Genomic DNA, 24,052 nt, shown 5'->3' with positions numbered 1-24,052 from the left:
TTTCTGACAGGAAGATTGAATCTTCTGTTTTAGGGATGAAATTATCTCCAGTTATGAGCCAGCACAAAGATGTTATCCTTGGCGTAAGTGCTGGTGGCCAACCTCTGGTGACCCTCACTCCCACTCAGTCAGGCTGGATGTTATTTGTGGGGGAAGGGTGCCAGGGAATTGGGAGATTTGCAGGATAACATTAGAAATTGTCCCACCTTTAGTATTTGTGTTTTTCTGGCATGTAATACCAGATGAGCACCGGTCGGCTCTTATTAGTTAAATGGCAGTGGGATTTAACTCTCAGTACCAGTAATGGCTGTTCCGGAAATACTCGTCTGGAAGGCTCATTCTTTCCAGCCTCTTTGTGGAGCTCCCCATAGGCTTTACACTGAGGGAAAATCAATATTTAACTTTTATTTTTCTGGTAACCAGGCAGGCTGTGAGCTGGAAGTGCCAGTAGTGGTGGCTGGAAGAGCCATGGCTGCTTGTCGGTGAATGAGTTAAGTTCCCTCTTAACTTTTATGTCTACTTGGCATATAAATATTTTAATCAAAAATGAAATATTCATCATACATGTTGCCCTAAAAATGTCACTGACGTCAGTAAGACAGGCAAATGAAGCATGACAGAGTTTCTAACCAGTCTTGTAGGCATAGCCTGTCTTTACCTAGACGTCTGTTGTTAAAACTTTAGAAAAGGTGGATTTAATTTTTTCCTTATGCAGTGCTTTACATTTATGGTAATAGGGTGAATAATAATGGTGTCTTTTGTGGGGGCAGACTCTTCTATGTATTATCAGTCTTTCTTTGTACTAGCTGGCCCTATTAAACATCTCCCTCCATGTTAAAGACTAGGAGCACCACTAAAAGAACCAGGGCAAACGTAAGAGAACACTACCTTCCGGTCATTCTCTGAACTGCTAGGTATCCCAGAGGTAACGATCACAAAATGATGACCTATCCTAGGAATATGCTAGCTATTTGTTTTTGGGGCTCAGATTGTAAAATGTCCAAAATAAGTGTTTTAACATATCAAAATGTTCTTTTAAAAATGTGGAAATTTAGCCTAATCTAAGCTACTTTAAGAAAGTACACCTCTTTGATAAAGGTGGGGGAAATACCCATGATGTACACCAGATAAATGAGGTAAAACTAACTTGATTCCCCCCAAGGAGACATGAGCTAGGTTACTGGCTCCTGCATTCTATGACAAATAGTCATGTGTGAGAGTGTCTTCTAAAAAGAGGGTTTCATAGGCCCCTTTATGTTATAATTTAAAGGAAATCTTTCTTTTTCTCCAGGAGCATATAAAACAATGATCCTGAAATATACGTCAATATTTGTGAAATTACCTCTTAGTCCTTGGTTTTACCAAATATACCGTATTTTTCGCCGTATAAGACGCACTTTTTCTTCCCCAAAACTGGGGGGGGGGGAAGTTGGTTTGTCTTATACGGCAAATACACATTAAAACCCTGTCATATCACGGCGGTCCCAGCGGCCATCAACGGCCGGGACCCCTGGCTAATACAGGACATCACCGTTCGCGGTGATGCCCTGTATTAACCCTTCAAACGCAGCGATCAAAGCTGACCGCTGCATCTGAAGCAAAAGTGAAACTAACCCGGCTGCTCAGTCAGGCTGTTCGGGACCGCCACGGTGAAATGGCGGCGTCCTGAACAGCTTACAGGATACCGGGAGGGACCTTACCTGCCTCCTCTGTGTCCGATCGGCGAATGACTGCTCCGTGCCGGGATCCCCTGCATGGCCGGCGCTCTCCGTCGTCGCCATCGCGACGTTGCGCATGCCGTCCCGTCATCCAATAGGAGTGGCGTGCGTAGCGAAGTGATGGTGGCGACAGAGAGCGTGCATCCCGGGCAGCAGAGATGTTCTGGAGCGGTGGGGACACCCTGGGGACGCGGCGACAGCAATGGAGGGCGACATCCAGGGCAGCGGTGACTGGTCCGGAGCGGCGGGGACACGTGAGTATTACCTCCTATACCAGTGGTCTTCAACCTGCAGACCTCCAGATGTTGCAAAACTACAACTCCCGGTATGCCCGGACAGCCAACGGCTGTCCGAGCATGCTGGGAGTTGTAGTTTTGCAACATCTGGAGGTCCGCAGGTTGAAGATCACTTTACATTGTATTTGGTTCAGAATCTTTTTTTTTTTTTTTCTCTCTAGATTTTCCTCCTTTAAAATTGGGTGCGTCTTATACAGCGAAAAATATGGTAGTTCTGGGTTAAACTTGGCGATTATAGAAGATTATATGGTCAGCTAAACTTTTTAAAGGTGCTTGGTTAACTTGGTGGTTGTTTGACAGTCATATAAACCTAATACACACTGACTTGGTAACCTGACAAAGTGTGTATAAAATGTTGTGTGTGTTTTTGTATTTCTTAAACAAATCTTAGGAGACAATTGGCCAAGTTGACCATAAAATGTTTCTACTGGACATTCACTTTTTGGATTATTTTATCTTTGTAGAGCTGCTGACATAGTGTGTATCCTTTATATGTGCAGCCGTGTCTACAATATCGTCGATCAGATGACCTGTGATGGAGTCTTTTCTATGACTGTACTTTGTGTAAAGTATGTTTGTAGTTCAGCTGGACACTGGTTTCCATACCTGCCAGAACTCTAGTTTAGTCTTGTCCCTGGCTGACTCTACAAGACAAGAAGTGTGTAAAGCATCATCATGGCTTGTATATGATTGGAATTCATCTTGGACACAATGGGCTTGGGCTTCATCTTGGCATATCTTCATCTCAAATGGAAACAGATGCATCCTCTTTCTGCACATGAAAGTCTCCCTATTGTTTAGGCCAAGTTATTGGTGTTCTGAGAAAAAATGGAAATAAAATACCCTGGGAGAGTCCAAGATCTAATTCTCTTCAGTTCACTGAGATTTGGAGGAAGTATGTTTGGTGGAGCGGGCTGAAGGCCAGGCTTTATATGCTAGAAGTAAAGCTGTATCTTAAGCAGCTGAAGTTGTGTAATTGCCTGCCTGATCTTCCTTTACGCAGGCTTTACTAGGGCTGTAAATTACATGGTATATTTATCTTGACCTACACATTGCCTTTTATAAGTCAGACTACCAATTCCTTAATGCATACCTTTCTATGGAGTTGTATGGAAAGTTGACTTTTGTAGTACTCTGTTTAACCACTTAAGGACCCAGGGCGGGATGCCTGGGGGGGCCCTGAGATCAGACCGGCGATTTCGAGTCAATCTGGTCTCTGGTGACCTGGAAAAAAAGGGTGAATGGAGCTGTCCGAGACAGCCCCATTCACCCTTACCCAGGAGGAGTGAGGTGGCATGGGTGCCGCCTCACGATCACGTGATTGATCAGTCGGAACGACTGACCAATCACTACCCTGCTAGGTGGAATTGAGGCAGCGATCGGGGCAGTGATCAAGGCTGGCGGGGGTCTCCTGCCTTTGCCTGGCCCGACGTGGTTCCCCTCAGGAGCGGCGGCGGACAGAGCAGCAGTAACAGTGGCAGCATCGGCGGTCCCGGGGGTGCAAGCAGCAGGATACAGCAGGACGACTGTTCAACTCCTGCTGTTGCTTAGCAACAACTCTCAGCATGCACAGCCAAGGGGCATGCTGAGAGTTGTAGTTTTGCAACAGCTGGAGTTCCAGCTACAACTCCCAGCATGCCCTTTGGTAGTCTGTGCATGCTGAGGGTTGTAGGTATGCAACAGCTGGAGGCACAGTTTTTCTAAGAAAGTGTGCATCCAGCTGTTGCAGAACTACAACTCCCAGCATGCGCGGACAGCCAAAGGGCATGCTGGGAGTTGTAGCAGTGTGCCTCCTGCTGTTGCAAAAATACAACTCTCAGCATTCCCTTTGGCTGTCAATGCATGCTAAGAGTTGCAGTTTTGCAACAGCTGAAGGCACACTGGTTGTGAAACAGAGTTTGTGTCCTAACTCAGTGTTTTGCAACCAGTGTGCCTCCAGCTGTTGCAAAAATTCAACTCTCAGCATTCACTGAGAGACCATACATGCCGGGAGTTCTAGTAATAAACTCTGTGTTTCGCAACCAATGTGCCTCCAGCTGTTGCATAACTACAACTTCCAGCATGTATGGTCTGCCAGTGCATGCTGGGAGTTGTAGTCACATGGGCGAGGGTTTACAGCTAGTTTTCTGCTGCAAGTTTAAGATGCAGCAAATTTTCCGCTGCAGCTCAAACTCCCAGTGACAAACTCACTGTAAACCCTCGTTGATGTGAATGTACCCTAAAAACTAGGGGTGTGAATCGCCAAGAATTTGGCGATTCGATTCGAATCGCGATACCAGTGTGGCGATTCGATATATCGCGATATATCGCGATACCGTCTAGGTGACGATACATCGCGATATATATCGCCCACCTGGGAGCACTCATAGATCCCAATAGACGCCGCTGTCAGCTTTGACAGCGGCGATCTAGTACTCCGGTGCTCACTTTTCTCATGTTATCCCGTCCGGGCTGCAAAATAAAATAAAACGCACTTTATCTTACCTGCCAACGAGCCCCCGGAGCTCCGGTACAGGTGTTCGGTCCCCGGGCTGTATTCTTCTTACTTCCTGTTAGTCCCACGTCACATGGAACTTCAGCCTATCACCAGCGGAGGCGGGACATCGCTGCGGCTGGTGATAGGCTGAAGCTCCATGTGACGTGCCGGACTAACAGGAAGTAAGAAGAATACAGCCCGGGGACCCAACACCTGTACCGGAGCTCCGCGGGCTCGTTGGCAGGTAAGAAAAGTGCGTTTTATTAAAAATTCCACATCCCTAAAAGAATCGATTCAAAAATATTTTGAATCGATTCTGTATCGGCAAATGAAAAATCGCGATTATCGCGAGAATCGATTTTTTCTTACATCCCTACTAAAAACACTACACTGCACTACACAAAACAAAAAGTAAAACACTACATATACACTAGGGATCGACCGATATCATTTTTTTTTAAAGGTTTGATACCGAAAATCTGTGGAGGTTAGGGCCGATAGCCGATAACTTATACCGGAATATCGTTATAAGTTATCGGCTATTCATCCCCCCCGCGACACCACTGCAGATCATTGATTTAAAGAGGGCGCTTTAAATCAATGAACTGCAGTGGCTTTTTTGGTGCCATAGACCGCTGCTGCCACCCGCTTCTCTCCCCCTGCCTGTCCGGGGGTCCTCCTGAGTCCTATCACCGCGACCGCCTCCCCCCCCACCGCCGTACCGCTCCGTGCCCCCTACCGCCCCACCGGGCAGCGCCACACCACCCACCGCGGCCTGGCCCCATTGCCTCCCCCATCCCTGGTTTTATAATTACCTGTTCCCGGGGTCCACTCTACATCTGGCTCCGGTGGCGTCGTCCTGAGCTGTCACTGTGCGCACTGACTGTGACGTTGCGTCACGTCACTCGTCATTTCGCACAGCGTAACGCAGGACGCAGCAGGAGTCAGAAGTAGCGTGAACTCCGGGCCCCGGGAACAGGTAATTATAAAACCGGGGATGGTGGAGGCAATGGGGCCCGGGGGGTGTGGGGGGGCGGTGCGGGGCATTATCGGATTATCGGCAAGGTAATTGCCGACACCGATAGTGCCCAAAATCGTGATTATCGGCCGATAATATTGGCCAAACCGATAATCGGTCGATCCCTAATATACACACCCTCACACAGTCCCCCCCCCCAATAAAAATTAACCTTTTGTACGGCACGGTTTCCAACACGGAGCCTGCAGCTGTGGAAATTCAACAACTCCCAGTATTGCCGGACAGCCACTGACTGTCAAGGCATGCTGGGAGTTTTGAGACAGCTGAAAGCACCCGGTTTGGGAAACCCTGCCGTAGGGTATTTTGGTGGCGGATGCAAATCCCCAATTTAGGCCTCAAATGTGCATGAGGGGTGTAGTTTCTAAAAAAATATATATATATTTTTTTTCTCTTCTGGCAATATAGTGACATGCCCCCATCCCCCCCCCCCCCCCCCCACCGAAAACGATTTCTCTCCTTTTACCCCTTAAAATGTCAAAAATGCTTTACAAGAACATGCAAGTGTAAAAAATGAAGATTTTGAATTTTTCCTTCACTTGCTGCTATTCCTGTGAAACACCCAATGGGTTAACACACATTCTGAATGTCATTTTGAATACTTTGAGGGGAGCAGTTTTTATAATGTGGTCATTTATGGGGTATTTCTAATATGAAGGCCCTTCAAATCCACTTCAAAACTGAACTGGTCCCTGAAAAATTTCGATTTTGAAAATGTTGTGTCCAACAAAATGTGCAAAGGATAGAGGATAAGATGTCAGATCGCCTGGGTCCCGCTGCTGGGGACCCCCGGGATCGCCGCTGCGGCACCCCGATATCATTACTGCACAGAGCGAGTTCGCTCTGTGTGTAATGACGGGCGATACAGGGGACAGAGCAGCGTGACATCATGGCCCCACCCCTCAAGACATCATGGCCCGCCCTCTTAATGCAAGTCTATGGCAGGGGGCTTAACGACCACCACGCCCCCTCCCATAGACTTGTATTGAGGGGGCGAGCCATGACGTCACGAGGGGCGGAGCCGTGACGTAACGATGCTCCGGCCCCTGTACTGCCAGTCATTACGCGCAGAGCGAACTCGCTCTGTGCAGTAATTATGACGCGGTGCCGCAGCGGCGATCCCGCGGGACCCCGATGATCTGACATCTTATCCCCTATCCTTTGGATAGGGGATAAGATGTCTAGGGGCGGAATACCCCTTTAAGCTATCAATCAGAGTTTACAAGTTTTTATAGCCTTAGCTGAATGGCAGCAGTTTTTCCACTGGTTTACAGCTTCAGTCTTGAACTATTGTCCCTCCATTCCCTTCACTTATACAAGTGTCTCTAGTCCTGCAAAAAACATATTTACTCAATCCCTTATCAGTGAGAGGCTAGGTTACCCATGGGTTCCCTGTAATAGCAGAACACAACACTATGGAAAGTATAAGTATTGCCGCTCCTAATTGTGCATTGCGTGCCATATAGTGAAGCACGTGAAAAGCATGCTCTGTGTGTAATGACGGGCGATACAGGGGACAGAGCAGCGTGACATCATGGCCCCACCCCTCAAGACATCATGGCCCGCCCTCTTAATGCAAGTCTATGGCAGGGGGCTTAACGACCACCACGCCCCCTCCCATAGACTTGTATTGAGGGGGCGAGCCATGACGTCACGAGGGGCGGAGCCGTGACGTAACGATGCTCCGGCCCCTGTACTGCCAGTCATTACGCGCAGAGCGAACTCGCTCTGTGCAGTAATTATGACGCGGTGCCGCAGCGGCGATCCCGCGGGACCCCGATGATCTGACATCTTATCCCCTATCCTTTGGATAGGGGATAAGATGTCTAGGGGCGGAATACCCCTTTAAGCTATCAATCAGAGTTTACAAGTTTTTATAGCCTTAGCTGAATGGCAGCAGTTTTTCCACTGGTTTACAGCTTCAGTCTTGAACTATTGTCCCTCCATTCCCTTCACTTATACAAGTGTCTCTAGTCCTGCAAAAAACATATTTACTCAATCCCTTATCAGTGAGAGGCTAGGTTACCCATGGGTTCCCTGTAATAGCAGAACACAACACTATGGAAAGTATAAGTATTGCCGCTCCTAATTGTGCATTGCGTGCCATATAGTGAAGCACGTGAAAAGCATGCTTTTTCACGGTCACTTAACGTTTTAGTTTTGTGGTTACGTGAGGCACTGCATGCATTGGTCTTTATTCCTACAGTAGAGAAGTCATTAATTATAACTTTTTGTGAATTGGGACATTTAAACTTGCTTTTTTTTTTTTTTTATTCCACTCTAAATTTAGTAGGAGTCTGAGTCGGTGCATTGTTTGCCGACTCCGACTCCAGGTACCCAAAATTTAGTCTGACTCCTCAGCCTTGTTGGGATGCTTGTACTTATGAATTTGATTCAGAGATTGTTTTTTCGTGACATATTCTACTTTGATAGTGGTAAATTTTCATCGATACTTGCATCATTTCTTGGTGAAAAATTCCAAAATTTCATGAAAAATTAGAAATTTTGCATTTTTATAACTTTTGAAGCTCTCTGCTTGTAAGGAAAATAGACATACAAAATACATGATATATTGATTCACATATACAATATGTCTACTTTATGTTTGCATCATAACGTTGACGTGTTTTTACTTTTGGAAGACATCAGAGGGCTTCAAATTTCAGCAGCAATTTTCCAATTTTTCAAGTAAATTTCAAAATCTGAATTTTTCAGGGACCAGTTCAGTTTTGAAGTGAATTTGAAGGTCTTTATGTTAGAAATACCCCATTATGAAAACTGCACCCCTCAATATATTCAACATGACATTCAGAAAGTTTGCTAACCCTTTAGGTGTTTCACAGGAATAGCAGCAAAGTGGAGGCAACAATTTCAGAATCTTCATTTTTTACACAAACATGTTCTTGTAGACCCATATTTTTTATTTTTACAAGGGGTAAAAGGAGAAAAAGCCCCCCAAAATATGTAACCCAATATATCTCGACTAAGGAAATACCTCATGTGGATGTAATGTGCTTTGTGGGTGCATTAGAGGACTCAGAAGAGAAGGAGCGACAGTGGGATTTTGGAGAGTGAATTTTGCTGAAATGGTTTTTGGGGGGCATGTCTCATTTAGGAAGCCCCTATGGTGCCAGAACAGCGAGAAACACCCCACATGGTATACTATTTGGGAAACTACACCACTAAAGGAATGTAACAAGGGGCCCAGTGAGCCTTCATACCCCACAGGTGTTTGCCGAATTTTCAATAAAGTTGGACGTGAAAATGAAAATTTATATTTTTTTTCACTAAAATGCTGATGTTACACCAAATTTTTCATTTTCACAAGAGGTAATAGGTGAAAATGTCCCCAAAATTTGAAACACCATTTCTTTCAAGTAAGGAAATATATCATATGTGGATGTCAAGTGGTCTGCGGGTGCACTAGAGGGCTCAAAAGAGAAGGAGCGACATTGGGCTTTTGGAAAGCAAATTTTGCTGAAATGGTTTTTGCGGGGCATGTCTCATTTAGGAAGCCCCCATGGTGTCAGAACAGGGAAAAACACCCCACATGGTATACTATTAGGGAAACTACACCCCTCAAGGAACATAACAAGGGGTACAGTGAGCCTCAACACCCCACAGGTGTTTGACGACTTTGCGTTGAAGTTGGACGTGAAAATTGAAACATTTTTTTTTTACTAAAATGCTGATGTTACCCCAAATTTAGTAATAGGTGTAAATGTCCCCCAAAATTTGAAACTCCATTTCTCTCGAGTAAGGAAATACCTCATATGTGAACGTAAAGTGCTCTGCGGGTGCATTAGAGGACTCAGAAGGGAAGGAGCGACATTGGGCTTTTGGAAAGCGAATTTTGGTGAAATGGTTTTTGGGGGGCATGTCAAATTTAGGAAGGCCCCATGGTGCCACAACCTCGGAAAACACCCCACATGGCACACTATTTGGGAGACTATACCCCTCAAGGAACGTAAAAAGGGGTGCAGTGAGCATTTACATCCCACTGGCGTTTGACAGATCTTGACGTCACACGGGGGCGGGGCTGTGACGTCACAATGCTCCGGCCCCCGTGATCGCCAGTAATCGGACCCAGAGCGAACATGCTCCGGGGACTGATTGTAACGGGTGCTGCGTGCAAGATCACCAGCGGCGGGACCCCCACGATCAGGCATCTTATCCCCTATCCTTTGGCTAGGGGATAAGATGTCTTAGCGCCGGAGTACCCCTAAAAAAAAAAAAAAAAAAAAAAAAAGTTTTCCACCGGAGTACCCCTTTAATGCTTAAAGTGACAGTAGTCAGATGTGCAAAAAATGCTCTGGTCCTTAAGGTCATAATGGTCTGTGTCCTTAAGGGGTTAAAGCAGTGAAAATAACTTACGGTCTTCCTAGGTTACACACCCTCGGAAATGTTCAAGAGGTCATTTCTAGGTCCCTTAGTAAAGAGGAGAAGCTGCACCACACTGAAGTTTGAGGGCAGTCTGTTAAGCGATTACAATGGGATATGTCATAAGTCATGAACCCTTTTCTTATCCTGTTCTGCTCTATTTGGAAATGGGAGGCAGCGTTATTTTCACAAGCAATAGACTCCTCCCTAAAGAGATAGTAGCCAAGGCCAGTCTGTGTTTGTTCATCAGAATGTACATGACTGACTTCACCATTAAAGTGTGAAAGCTGCCTCATCCAAGGAATTCATTTCGGTGTGTATGTCCCTACTCTATGTTGTATTGGCGACCCATGTAGAGACTGAGAATCTGAACTAGTGCTATTATGTAAGCCTCTTGTCAGTCTTACACTGTCACTCACTGGTTATATACACTCTAGTGTGCATGAAAATGTGATTTTGAAGCAATGTACAATAAGAAAGGTTGGTATTAGGAACCTCGAGGGCAGCTGGTGCCGACTTTCTATGATGACATTGCTGGTCCCCATAGATGCCAATGTATTCCATACAGTATTCCACTAAAAGAATGAACAAGTGGCGGAATGAAATTCCATAGTGCGCACTCGGCATCGGAATCCCATTGACAGCAATGGAACTCTGCTGCATCGGAAATTCTGAGTTGAATTTCATAGCAGAACATCGCAGGGAAATTCTTTAGTGGGAACCCGGCCTTACATGGATAGACCTGTGCACAATTAGGGACTTTTATCAATGTTTGCTTATGTATTCCTTTTTTTTAGTACTTTTTCCCTTACTTTTTTTTTGCTTATGTGTGACTTATTTATCAACTGGTTTCAGCCCGTTGATAATTTTCTTTTACGTAAGCAATTTCTTCTTTTTTACTTTGGTAGTAGCTTTTTCTGCTCCATGTTTGAGCTGGAGTAAATTTAGTCAATTTTTAACCCCGTTGCGACTCTTTTTTGTGCAGTTGCGACTGTCGCAGTTAATAAATACCTGACTACCCGTAGTCCATTTTAAAATTATTACTTCGTAGTTAAGTTTTTGAAAACTTGCTTTTCTCGCTTTCCAGTCAAAATGTCGCTCGAAAAATCGCGTAGTCGCAGGTGCAACATTTTTGCCACATTTTTAGTAAAGAAAAATTAACTAAATCGCTTGATAAATGCCTGTCAATATGAGCACCTATCTAGAAGATGATAAACTAATTGCCCAAGGCAGGGAAGGGGTATAAACAGTAATAAACACCAAACCCCAGTCACCTAGGTGACGGTGTATAAACTCCTAAACAAAATTTCCCCCCTTAATTACATATGTGTATATTAAAGCTGCACTTTTATTAGTAGACTTGTTAAAAGGTCCAAAAAGAGTGTATTAAAAACATCAGCACAGTCCCTCCAAAGAATTGTTAAGCTCTCCTGTATAAAGTAGATGTAATTATGGGGCATCTGCAATACGCCGCACTGTAGGACTAGTAAGCTGTTATGTTAAAACCACAACACAATGTCTCCCCTACATGTTTCGTGGTACCAACCACATCCTCAGGGGCTATGAGACATATGACCAAAAGTTTTTTTTTTTTTTCTTTTCTTCCTGGAATACTCCTTTAAGTGAAGTGTATGCACCAGATTTCTGGCATAAAAAAATTAGTTTTATCCCCCCAAATTTTTTTTTTTTTAAAGATATTACACTGCTCAAATGTTTTCTCCCTCAAAAAGTAGAGTAGGATTAATGTGTGGCCCGTCCATCTGCGACAGATTTTACTATCATTTCTGTTTAGAACTGTGGTAAATTTATAGCTGAACTCTACTGCAGCTCGTAGATGTATTAAGAGGCCTGCACCAGTGTATGGCATGGCGGTTTTAATAAATCCCCCCCAATATGTCTCCAATGTAGATCTCTGGGGTTTTAATTACAATTTTCTGTGAAGATGAGGCTCAATCGGATACACAGCAGGAACCAGATAGATCTCACTCCAGGAGCAGGTTTGTCTTTTAGTCGCCTCACAACATGAGCTGTCATAAATATACGGGCTCCTCTGGTGTCTACGAGCTGCTGTCCTGGGGCTTGTTGGCACTTGTCCATGCTGGGATTATTTGGGTTTTTGTCATCTTGCTGTTTTACTCAACATGGTGTCAGGAGAGTTTTACTGAATCCCTAAAGTTCACACAGTATACTGGATATTTTCTGCTGATAATGGGAAATCTGCAATATGTTGGAGTTTAGTAATATGACGGGCAAAAAGGAAATGGGGTAAATTGACAGCTGCTGCATTGTGGCCTGCTGAGTAATGCTCCAGCCTTCATAATAGGAGGAAGGTGTGTACACCATTTGTATTGTATGTGCCGTAATACTTACTGGAGTGCTGAACAATCGGACTGGTCTTGGCTATGCTGGTCCCTGCACAAAAAAAACCAGTTTCCTAAACAAATGTGTCAATAGCCTGAGAAGAATGGCACTGCTGTTCACTCCGCAAAACTGCCTGCATTAGTATAAAATGTTCTGAAAAACGAAGAATGGCACCCTTCATTCTCACAGGTTGTTCTCTGTAAATGGCAAATAGGACTCAATAAAACCATAGGCTGGAGGTGAACGCTTATGATGGTTAATAGGCTATTACAGAAGTGCTGAATTGTCTGTTTAAATACTTTTATCCCTAAATAAAAGGACAATTCTGGAACATCTTTTCATATTCCTCTGTGTTGTTCCATTCCCCTTTTATTCTTACTAGAAATGTCTAACCCAGTGTTTCCCAACCAGGGTGCCTCCAGCTGTGGCCAAACTACAACTCCCAGCATGCCCGGACAGCCGAAGGCTGTCCGGGCATGCTGGGAGTTGTAGTTTGGCCACAGCTGGAGGCACCCTGGTTGGGAAACACTGGTCTAAACAGTTGAGTGTCACCAGTTGGAGGTGTGTCCCTGTGTCCCTGCACTGTCAGGTTTGATTGGGTGGGCTCAGACAGCGTAGGACACACCCCTAAGGGTGCGTTCACACGTAGTAAATCAAGAGTAATTCATGCCGAAAAATTTACAGGCGGAAAAAAGAATTTTATTTTCGCGCGGAAATTGGGAAGAAAGAAGGGAAGAGGTTTTTCAGCCATTTCCGCGTGACTTCTGCGCAAATTGCGCCGAATTTCGCACGAAAACGATGTTGGGCGGATTTTTTTTTTTACCATTTTCTATTGATTTCTGCTCGCGGATTCCGCTTGAAGAATGAACATGCTCATTCTTCAAGCGGAACGGAATTCAGCATCGGAATTCCGCTAGCGGAATTTACGCTGTGTGAAATAACATTGATGTCAATGGGCAGGGATGTTAATTAATTTGGAGTGGAGAATTCAAGAGGAATTACTCGAGTAAATTCCTCTTGAATTACTCCGTGTGAACGGGCCCTGACTGGTAACTCCCACTTGGCTATTTAGTAATTAATTTCTAGTTAGACAAAATGTTCCAGAATTGTTATTTCCTAAAGAATACAAGGATTCATTCAAACAGACTGGTCCTCCTCAAGACTAGTTACATTCCAGATTATTTTTTTTTTTTATATATTTATCATTTAATCACTTACTGAATATAATTGTTGTAATATAGCCTACTTAGGCTATGTTCACACAAGAATCTCGGACGGACATTTTGCAAATAGTGGACGGCGGCTGGAACATCTCGCGCTAGGTCCTCTTCGAAATCTGCCATCTTCATTCTTTCGGCAGACACCAGAATAGTCCTTTCCGCAGCAGAAACATCTGCAGCGGAAATTCCATCGTGTGCACAGTGCAGCAGAATCCTATTGAAAACAATGGGACTTTGCTGCAGAATTTCCTAGCAGAATTATTATTTATTTTTATAGTGCCCTTGGTTCCAGGAAGCTGTACTTATAAGAGGTTAAAATCAAACACAAATACAAGGATCATGAAACGCAATAAATGACATATTGATATATATAGACAGAGAGGGCCCTACCTGCTTGTTTTCTGTTTGCTGCATTGGATGTAATTGTCTGAAGAGCTGGTATATGTTTGCCCCATTGTATTACTGTATGTCTGTGTATAATCTGCTATGCATATTAGGGATCGAACGATATTGATTTTTTTAAAGCGGGCGCTTTAAATCTATGAACTGCAGCGGCTTTTGCGGGGCCAAAGACGACCGCCGCCGCCCGCTTCTCTCCCCCTGCCTGTCCTGGGGTCCTCTTGAGTCCAACCACCACCGCCGCTGCAGGGTATTATCGACATATCGCCAAGGTAATTGCCGGTACCAATAATGTTCAAAATCGGGAATATCAGCCGAACCGATAATCGGTCAATCCCTAATGCACATGATCACCTTATGAGCTTTCAGCTTTCTTTCTCATATGTGGCCAGCTTAACCTTAGGTGTATGTAGTGATGCAGAAACCTGATGATTGCAGGGTTTAGAATTGGAAATAGGTGGAGGATTTATCCCGATGTGTATAGATTCCTATCGGCTGACATGCTGGGAAGAACGCTGCTCAGTGATTCATTGCCACTTAGGAGCATTGTCATCACACTGGGATTGTTACCTTTCAGCTGTGGATTAGAATTGCTATCTTGTAATGAAGCCTGCGCTATTGATCCATACGGCTTTGTCTAGCGTTAAGCTAAATTACCTGCAAATTTATCACCAAGTTGCAGAAGCAGGCAGTAAAATTTCCCCAGCTTATCTCCGATAATGAGTGCTTCTCCAGGTGCCCCCTTATGGAGCCTAAGGGTACGGCCACAGTGGGAAATCAGCAGCAGACCTCATTGAGTTCAATGTAATCTGTGGCGGATTTTCAGTGGTAGAAAAATTCTGCCACAGAAAATCTGCTGCAGCTGAAACCTGCAACGGGAAACTCTTGGTAACCCGCCCGTGTGAATGTACCCTAAAGGTGCCCATACATCTTATACTTAAGTTGGCTTAACCTGCTGCCGCTGTATAAGTTGTATAAATACTGGCTGCGGCTTACTCCTTCCTATAGACAACACATGAGCGTTCATCTGTGCTCAGTGTCCATTAAAAACCCTTGTACTCTTACAGTGCAACTGTCTCCAGTGTTTTACCCCCTAGACTACCCACATGAGCTTACTGTTGTGAACACCTGTATCCAGTCATACCTTTGGCTGCGCTTCTGGCTGCTTTATCCGTGTGAAAATCATGTTTGAATGTCGGTCAGCAACAGTCGGATAGGTGATGTATGGAGGATATATGGTGATAGGTGATGTATGGAGTGGCGGCGAGGGGGCCATTGTGAAGCCCAGACACTCCTATCCTCCAGTCATCACCTCTTTGACTGCTGTCAGAGAGACAGAGCTCCTCAGCACGTGTCCCTGACGTCCTGGACGTTTGTCGCCTGGTGTGACTTACCCTCTGCAAGTGATGGTTCTGGCCGACTGAAACCTCAATGCGCAGCAATGTGCTAGAGGTAGAGAGCAAGCAAGCAAGCACAGTGCTGGTCCAGGGAGGTTCTATTCTAATTCACAGCTGAAAGGTAACAATCCCAGTGTGATGACAATGCTCCTAAGTGGCAATGAATCAATGTGCAGCGTTCTTCACAGCATGTCAGCCGATATGAATCTATTCACATCGGGATAAATCCTCCACCTATTTCCAATTCTTGTATTTATCAGGTTTCTGCATCTCTACATACACCTAAGGTTAAGCTGGCCACATATGAGAAAGAAAGCTGATAGCACCTGGATGATCATGTGTATAGCAGACTATATACAGACATACAGTAATACAATGGGGCAAACATATACCAGCTCTTTAGACAGTTACATCCAATGCCGCAGATAAAAACAAGCAGATGGGGCCCTCTATATCAATATGTCATTTATTGGGGTTCACAATCCTTGTATATTGTATTTGTGCAACTTACCCTCTTATAAGTACAACATCCTGGAACCAAGGGCGCTATAAAAATAAATAATAATTCTGCTAGGAAATTCTTCTGCAGCAATAGGATTCTGCTGCACTGTGCACACGGCAGAATTTCCGCTGCAGATGTTTCTGCTGCAGAAATTACTATTCCGGTGTCCGCTGAAAGAATGAAGATGGCAGATTTCAAAGAGGACCTAATACGAGATGTTCCAGCTAGCGCTGGGGGGTATGACCAAATCTGCGTATCACGCGATTTTTGTAACTTTCGGCGGTTCCACGGTATATAACGGTATTTCCTCCCCCCCCCCCCCCCCCCAACAAAAATGTATTATCAGCCCAGCGCTGCCCCCATCGGGGTAAATACTCACATGTCACCCGCTGCCCTCCTCGTCCTGTTTGTTGCCGGCGCAGACACAAGGTAAACAAAATAAACTCACGCATGTTCCGACGTCGGCCTTACGCTAGGGACAGGAACGCCGGACAGCCGTCAGCCTATCACCGGCCGCAGCGATGTTCCACTGTCATGTAAGAAGCCACCCAGAGCTTTTTACATGACAGTGGGCTCAGCCTATCAGCGGCCGAGGCGGAACATCACTGTGGCCAGTGATAGGCTGACTGCTGTCCGACGTTCCATTCACTAGGAAGCAGATGAGGCCGGTACCGGACCAACGGGAGGTGAGTTAAAGTTTATTTTGTGTGTTTTCTGCAGCCCGGGCATAGGGATACCACACAGTATAGAGCAGTGGTCTTCAACCTGCCGACCTCCAGATGTTGCAAAACTACAACTCCCAGCATGCCTGCTGTCCGGGCATGCCGAGAGTTGTAGTTTTACAACATCTGGAGGTCGGCAGGTTGAAGACCACTGGTATAGAGTGTCAGCGCTGGCGGCCACAACAAACATGAGGATGAGGAGGGCAGCGCATGCTGTGACATGTCAGTATTTACCCCGATGGGGACAGCGCTGGGCTGATAATTAATTGGGGGGCAGAACAGCGCTCGCGGGTGACTTGTGATTAGTTCCCTGATGTGGGGACAGCGCAGCGCTGGGCTCATTCATTCCCGAGGGGGAGGGGCCCAACCGGTATTGTGGTATGGGTTAAAATTCATATCGTGCAGCACAAAAATGTCGGTATTCGGTATGAACCGGTATACCGCCCAGCCCTAGTTCCAGCCACCGTCCACCATTTTCCACCTCCTTCTTTTGTTTATTTGAAAATAAAGGCTAATCAAACATGGCGCAGTTTCCACTCATTTCTCAGCAACCTTGTTTGTGTGCTCAGGTATTGGTCTCTAATCTCCTGGGAAGGGTCATTTATTTTCTTACTAAGTACTAGCTGTGGCCCAGGGAAGAGTCAACCTCATTATTCTTAGTCTCTACAGTGTGACGCAGCCTTCTGACTGTTACCACAGAGCCATTACCATTGTGCCTTTCCAATCTCCGTTCCACTTGCTGTGAGGATCAGTGCTGTAAAACTTTCATCTCGGTTCTGGCCAGCGATGCTTGAAACTATGCAAATAATGAGATCTACCTACTTTTATTAATTTTAAGCTACTATTTTCTCACTGCGTAGTTATAAATCACAAAATGGTGCCTCCCTATTAAAATCGAAACTATATTGTAGAAACCTCGATCAAGCAAGCAATAGTCCAAAGGGTTCAATTGTTTAATGATTAGAAAAATGATTTAGTATAAATTGCCCTTTAACACAAAGTTTCTTTTCCCATCTGCACTTGTTTTGCTTCCAGATTTCACATTTTCCAGTTTTCTTTTTTGAGTTGTAATATGCAGATTATGGCATCTCTGTAATTTCAGCGAGATTAGTCTGTCGCATGAGTGGTGACACCTGTTAATGGATCTTGCTGGGAATAGGAGTGTAATGTAGACCATTCTGCGGATTCACTATGGATTTCACCCCTAATTAAAATAAATAAATAAATCAAAATATAAATCTGCAATATGCTCGGCTTTCAATATGGAAATGATCTACAGAACGTGCATGGATTTTGTGTGATCTCATCCATTTGTCTTGTCCATTGCAGATGTCACCAGCACAGATAAATTCCCAGCACATAAGGTGTGAAACTGGCCCGAGACGTATCATGGTAACAGCGAGTTTCTGTTATTGAGCCGCATCAGCGTTTTGCCGGGCACATCCTTATGTGGTCCAGCTGGCATGTTAGCCAGAAGCTATACTGATAGCTATAGACCTTTGAACCACTAGTGAGTCAGTTGTTGTTTTAAGCATTTTCTTAGTTGCAGTTCCTTTGTATGCTATAACCTGGGTTTCATTGCCCCTGGTTTTGTAAATATTCTGGGACCACATCAGACCGGCCTATAATAAGGTTAATAGAACTTATTTCCTCCTTCAGTCTGTCCTTATTACAATCCCGGAGGACTGTGCATCCTTCTGCCCTTACTGAACGCCTCTATGTAGACACCGGGGACAGATCTCACCTTAGAGACAGCCCGCAGCGTGCCTGGTAATTGGAAGCAGAGACCCCTCGTAGTAAAACTGCCCTATGGGTACAGGGCAGGTTGCCCTAGACATGTATCTGTCTTCTGCATCTTAAACATATGTTACTGCTATGAAGCTGCCAGCTCAGAGGCGAATGTAAGTATATTAACCCCTTAAGGATACAGCCCATTTTGACCTTAAGGAACAGGCCAATTTTATTTTTGCGTTTTCGTTTTTTTCCTCCCCGCCTTCTAAAATTCATAACTCTTTTATATTTCCATTCCCAGACCCATATGAGGGCTTGTTTTTTGTGTGACCAGATGTACTTTGTAATATCACTCATTTTACCATAAAATGTATGGTAAACCCCCCAAAAATATTTTTTGTGTAAGGAAATTTAAAGGAAAATCATAATTTTGCAGATTTTTTGGGGTTTTTGTTTTTGCACTGTACATTTTGCGGTAAAAATTACATGTTTTCTTTATTCTCTGGGTCACTATGATTAAAATGATACTCATGGTTACATACTTTTCTATTATTGCACTGCTGTTAAAAAAATCTCAAACTTTTTTTAATTTTTTTATACCAATTCCGTATGTTTAAAATTGCCCTATTTTGACCAACTCTATTTTTCCGTATTCAGGGATTCGTGAGGACTCATTTTTTTGTGCCATGATCTGTAGTTTGTTCTGGTACCACATTTGCATATGTTACTTTTTGATCGCTTTTTATAAAAAAAAATTAGCATTTTGATGTGACCAAAAAGCTGAAATTTTTGACTGTTTTTTTTTTAACGTTTATGCTGTTCACCATATGGGATCATTAACATTATATATTTATAGTTCGGACATTTACGCATGTGGCGATACCAAATATGTTTATTATTTATTATTTATCGTTTTTAATGATTTTTTTGTATTAATATGGGGAAAAGGGGTGATTTAAAACTTTATTGGGGGAGGGGCTTTATCACATTTTCTCTTCCACTTTTTTTAAAAACTTTTTTTTACATTTATTTTACACTTTTTATGTCCCCATAGGGGACTACTTATAGCAATCATTAGATTGCTAATACTCTTCAGTGCTATGCACAGGGCATAGCACTGATCAGTATTATCGGCGATCTTCTGCTCTGGTCTGCTGAAAGGCAGATCAGTGCAGAAGACCCTGGAAGACGGACGAAGGCAGGTGAGGGGACCTCCGTCCGCCACCTTGGCTGATCTGATCCCTGCGGCAGTGCGGCGGGTGATCAGATCAGCCATTATAAATGCAGCACTGCCGCAGATGCCGTGATCTGTATTGATCATGGCACCTGAGGGGTTAATGGCAGACATCAGCACGATCGCTGATGACCGACAATACCCGCCGAGAATGAAGCGAGAACCTCTTCTGCACTCGCATCACAGCTGTGCCGTAAATGTAAGGCGCGGTGCGCTAAGTGACACTATGTAGCGCCGTACATTTACGGCGCATGTCCTTAAGGGGTTAAGAAGTGTAAAGCTTTACCACATGAGCATTCGTCCTGTTTTATGGATGGGGAATCATATGGTTTATAGTAGCAAGTAGGCGCTCTATCAAAAAAAAATAATAATAATAATAATTTGAGTTGTCTGTCCTACATCCCCCACCCAAATATTTAATAGGCATACAGATTGTATACACTACGCTAACTGAATTGTGTATAATTTATATATATATATATATATATATATATATATATATATAATTTTTTTTTTTTTTTTTTTTTTTTTTTTTTTTTTTTTTTTTTTTTTTTCTATAGATAATTCTTCCCCAACCTGTTCCTCTTCAGCTGTTGCAAAACTACAACTCACATCATGATGGCAATTGTAATTCTGCAACAGCTGGAGAGACACAGGGTGGGGGACCCTGCTATTGATAGTTGTAGTGTAGTTGACTTGGGATTTAGTGAGAACACTTGTTTGCTTTATAAGCCTGTTCATTGTATAGCACCTTTTAGCATACTTTGTGTTAATTGTCCCACTCTGCTTTCTGTCAGTGAATGTAGGTATTCATTGTTTATATTAAGAGGTTACAATCACATGGGCATATTTTGGTGCTTTTTTTTTTTTTTTGGGATTTTCATCTTATTTTCTGCTGCTTGTTTTCTACAGCTTTTTTTTCTGCAACTATTTTTTGCTGTTAAGTCAATGATGAAATAAGCAGCATAAAATAAAAATCTTCAGTTAAAATCCGCACACAAATGTATTTTGCTTTCAAACTTGCAGCGCGAGGGGCGGGCTCTCTGCGAGCTGTCCGCAGGAGGTTTTTGGCAATGGAATCTCTGCTGTTGAAAATCCTCTGCAGACCCTATTGACTTCAGAGATTCCACTGTTGAACATTTGCAGTGGACAGCCCATCCCTTTCTAAAGTTAATACGCACGTGTGAACGGTGGTAGGGTCACATGTGCAGTATTTGGCTGCGCATTTGCTGCTGCTGCGTATTTTCCTTCCATTGGCGGCAGCTCTCCGGTAAGGTGCAAGCAGTAACTTCTTTATTCTTGAAACATCAAACAGGAACAGACACAGGTTCACCTGTGTTCACCGCATGAAGTATCGTAGCACTTTTCTACTCCTGATTTTAGAAATGTCTGTTCCTGTTTGATGTTTCAAGAATAAAGAAGTTACTGCTTGCACCTTGCTGGCGCTTTTTCTCTCTTCAGCATTTCTTATATTGTACTTTATCTCCCTATAAGCTGAGCACCACCAGAGGACCTGCTGCTATTGCCAAGATTGCATCGCTTTTCGCATTGGGGCTTAAAGGGGTACTCTGGCCCCAAGACATCTTATCCCTTGTCCAAAGGATAGGGGATAAGATGTCTGATGGCGGGGGTCCCCTGCAATCTAGTATGCAGCACCCACCTGTAAATACTGCCGGAAGCGCTGGAGGTTCTCAGTCTTTTGCCTCCCGACCACGGGGACGGATTATCGTGACATCACAACTCCGCCCCGTGTGACGTCACACATGGCCCCCTTAATGCAAGTCTATGGGAGGGGGCGTGACAGATTGGGGCCGGATTACCCCTTTAAGGTAGTGCCGACTTAAATTCTTTTTGCTTATACAATGAGTAGAAAATATACAGCAGCAAAATACGGTACGTGTGACACTACCCTTAAGGTGTATTCACACGTATAGTATTCTGCACATATTTGATGCACAGAATTTAACCCCTTAAGGACCCAGCCCATTTTCACCTTAAGGACCTGGCCATTTTTTGCACATCTGAGCACTGTCCTTCTGATTCCAGGTTTTTTTTTTTTTTTTTTTTTTGTGTGACATATTCTACTTTATGTTAGTGGTAACATTTTTTCGATACTTGCATCATTTCTTGGTGAAAAATTCCAAAATTTTATTGAAAATTCAAAATGACATTCAGTAAGTGTGTTTAACCCTTTTGGTGTTTCACAGGAATAGCAGCAAATTGGAGGAGACAATTCAAAATCTTCATTTTTTACACTTGCATGTTCCAGTTGTTTAATTTTTACAAGGGGTAAAAGGAGAGAAATCTTCCTAAAATTTGTAACCCAATATCTCTGGAGAAAGGAAATACCTCATATGTGTATGTCAAGTGCTCTGTGGGTGTACTACAAGGCTCAGAAGGGAAGGAGCGACAGTGGGATTTTGGAGTGTGAGTTTTTCTGAAATGGTTTTTGGGGGGCATGTCACATTTAGGAAGCCCCTATGGTGCCAGAACAGCAAAAAAAAACAAAAAAAAAAAAAAACAACAACACATGGCATACTATTTTGGAAACTACACCCCTCAAGGAACTTAACAGGGGGTACTGTGAGCCTTAACACCCCACAGGTGGGATGTGTAATTGACATTTTATTTTCACTTAAATGCTCGTTTTTCCCCAAATTTTACATTTTTACAAGGGGTAATAGGAGAAAATGCCCCCCCCCCCCAAAATTTGTAACCCCCACCTCTTCTGAGTATGGAAATACCCCATGTGTGGAGTCAAGTGCACTGCAGGTGCACTACAGTGCTCAGAAGAGAGGGAGTCACATTTGCAAATTTTGCTGAAATGGGGGAACAGCAAAAAAAACAAAAACACATGGCATACTATTTTGGAAACTACACCCCTCAAGGAATGTAACAAGGGGGGTGCAGTGAGCCTAAACACCCCACAGGTGTTTGATAAATGTTCATTAAAGTGGAATGTGAAAAGGAAAAATTTTATTTTTTACATGTTAAATGCTGGGGTTACCCGAAATTTTTCATTTTCACAAGTGGTAACAGGAGAAAATGTCACCATAAATTTGTAAGTACATTTCTTTGGAGTAAGGACATACCTCATATCTGGACCTAAACAGCTCTGCGGGTGCACACCGGTCTCTGAAGAGCAGCAGCGCAGTCAGGGGCCTTGAGCTTTTGCATAGCTGCCTATGGAGGCAGAACAGCGGGATCCCCCCTCAAGGAGCATTACATAGGGTAAATTACTAAAATGGGGTACAGTGGGATGTAAAATGAAAAAACAGGTTATGTTCCCAGAATGATGACCCAGAGCATAGCCAAAACTAAAAAAAATATGCCCACCCCAAACCCTATGCTCTGAATCATCATTCTGCAATGTGATGTGTGTGGCCGTCCCTAACCTGTTGCCTCAAATGCGCACCCGCTCAGGTGGAAAGAGAGCGCTGTGCATTTGAGGCAACATAAAAAAGTCCCCGATGATAGTGACTCAGTGACCCATGACCCATTTTTGGAAAAAATACCCCCATACCCCCTCACTTTGTAAAGCCGGTCATAGGCGGGATCACTTCGGGGGGGACATGCCACGTTATAAGTGTAATGGAAACTCGGATATATGAAAACAGAAGAAAAAGCGCATTAATGTGCCATGATTCTGTGATGCAAAAATGTATATAGGTGAACAGAGTTTAGTAAGCTCACCTGGGGGGGTTGTGTTACAAACACAACACCGTTGTAAGCTTTGATCACAGATCCCTGGGAAGCACGTAGTAGTGAAAGGGCTGCTGGCACCTGGTCGTCTCGGGAGCTGATCCTGGACGTTTGGTCAGTGGAGAAGGAAGGTGGGATCTATGATCCGTAAAAATGCGGTGCTGAGAAGCACTCCTTTCCAGTGTAGAATTGTCATCCACAAAGTCGAGTATTTCATAAAGCAAAAAAGTATTTATTCATGCAGGTAATTACAAGGGATAACGCGTTTCGAGGGGCAGAGACCCCCTCTTCGTTAGATCCAATATCAGTATCAGTTATCCCTTGTAATAACCTGCATGAATAAATACTTTTTTGCTTTATCAGTGTAATGGAGGCATTTCCGAATGGCCTCGAACCACTTCCGTGTCATGACCATACTGTAAAGCTGGGTCTGGTAGAGGACATCCCTGCTCTAGTACTGCCTGACAATGTTTTTTTTGACCAGGCTCATATGCAGCACGAGGCCCCAAAATGTCCTCATTTCAGCGTACCATTCATTGGACCTAGCCAAAAACGAATATGGGCGATGGGCAATGAACTGCTGGGCGTACAAGTTTGTTTGCTCCACCATATGATTGAGAAAGTAGTCACTGAAAAAATAACTAAAATAGTTTATTTCTGTGTATCCGGCCGTGTCAATCCGGATTCCTGAGTCGCCAACAAACTCAGGATTCCGTGGCTTATATCCCTCTGGGGGTCTCCAGACAGGTTCACTGGAAGGGAGCTCCGGTAAAATTGTTTGGAGGTCTGACTCCTATTTTGAGCGGCATGGACGCTCATTCTAGTGCCGGCCACTGGGTCACTTTCATGGGGGTGTGTGCGCGGCCCCGCCTGGCGGC

General features: G+C 44.1%; 1 protein-coding gene across 6 annotated transcripts in view; it reads left to right on the top strand.

Moving 5' to 3' along the window:
* The window catches only part of RAPGEF2 (Rap guanine nucleotide exchange factor 2), a 294,507-nt gene that overhangs the window by 59,510 nt on the left and 210,945 nt on the right, over window positions 1–24,052 (top strand). The window lies entirely within an intron of this gene.

Source organism: Hyla sarda, chromosome 1, assembly GCF_029499605.1.
Source record: "Hyla sarda isolate aHylSar1 chromosome 1, aHylSar1.hap1, whole genome shotgun sequence".
Classification (NCBI taxonomy): domain Eukaryota; kingdom Metazoa; phylum Chordata; class Amphibia; order Anura; family Hylidae; genus Hyla; species Hyla sarda.
The sequence above is the reverse complement of the archived record's forward strand: the minus strand, read 5'-3'. Positions and strand labels throughout refer to the sequence as shown.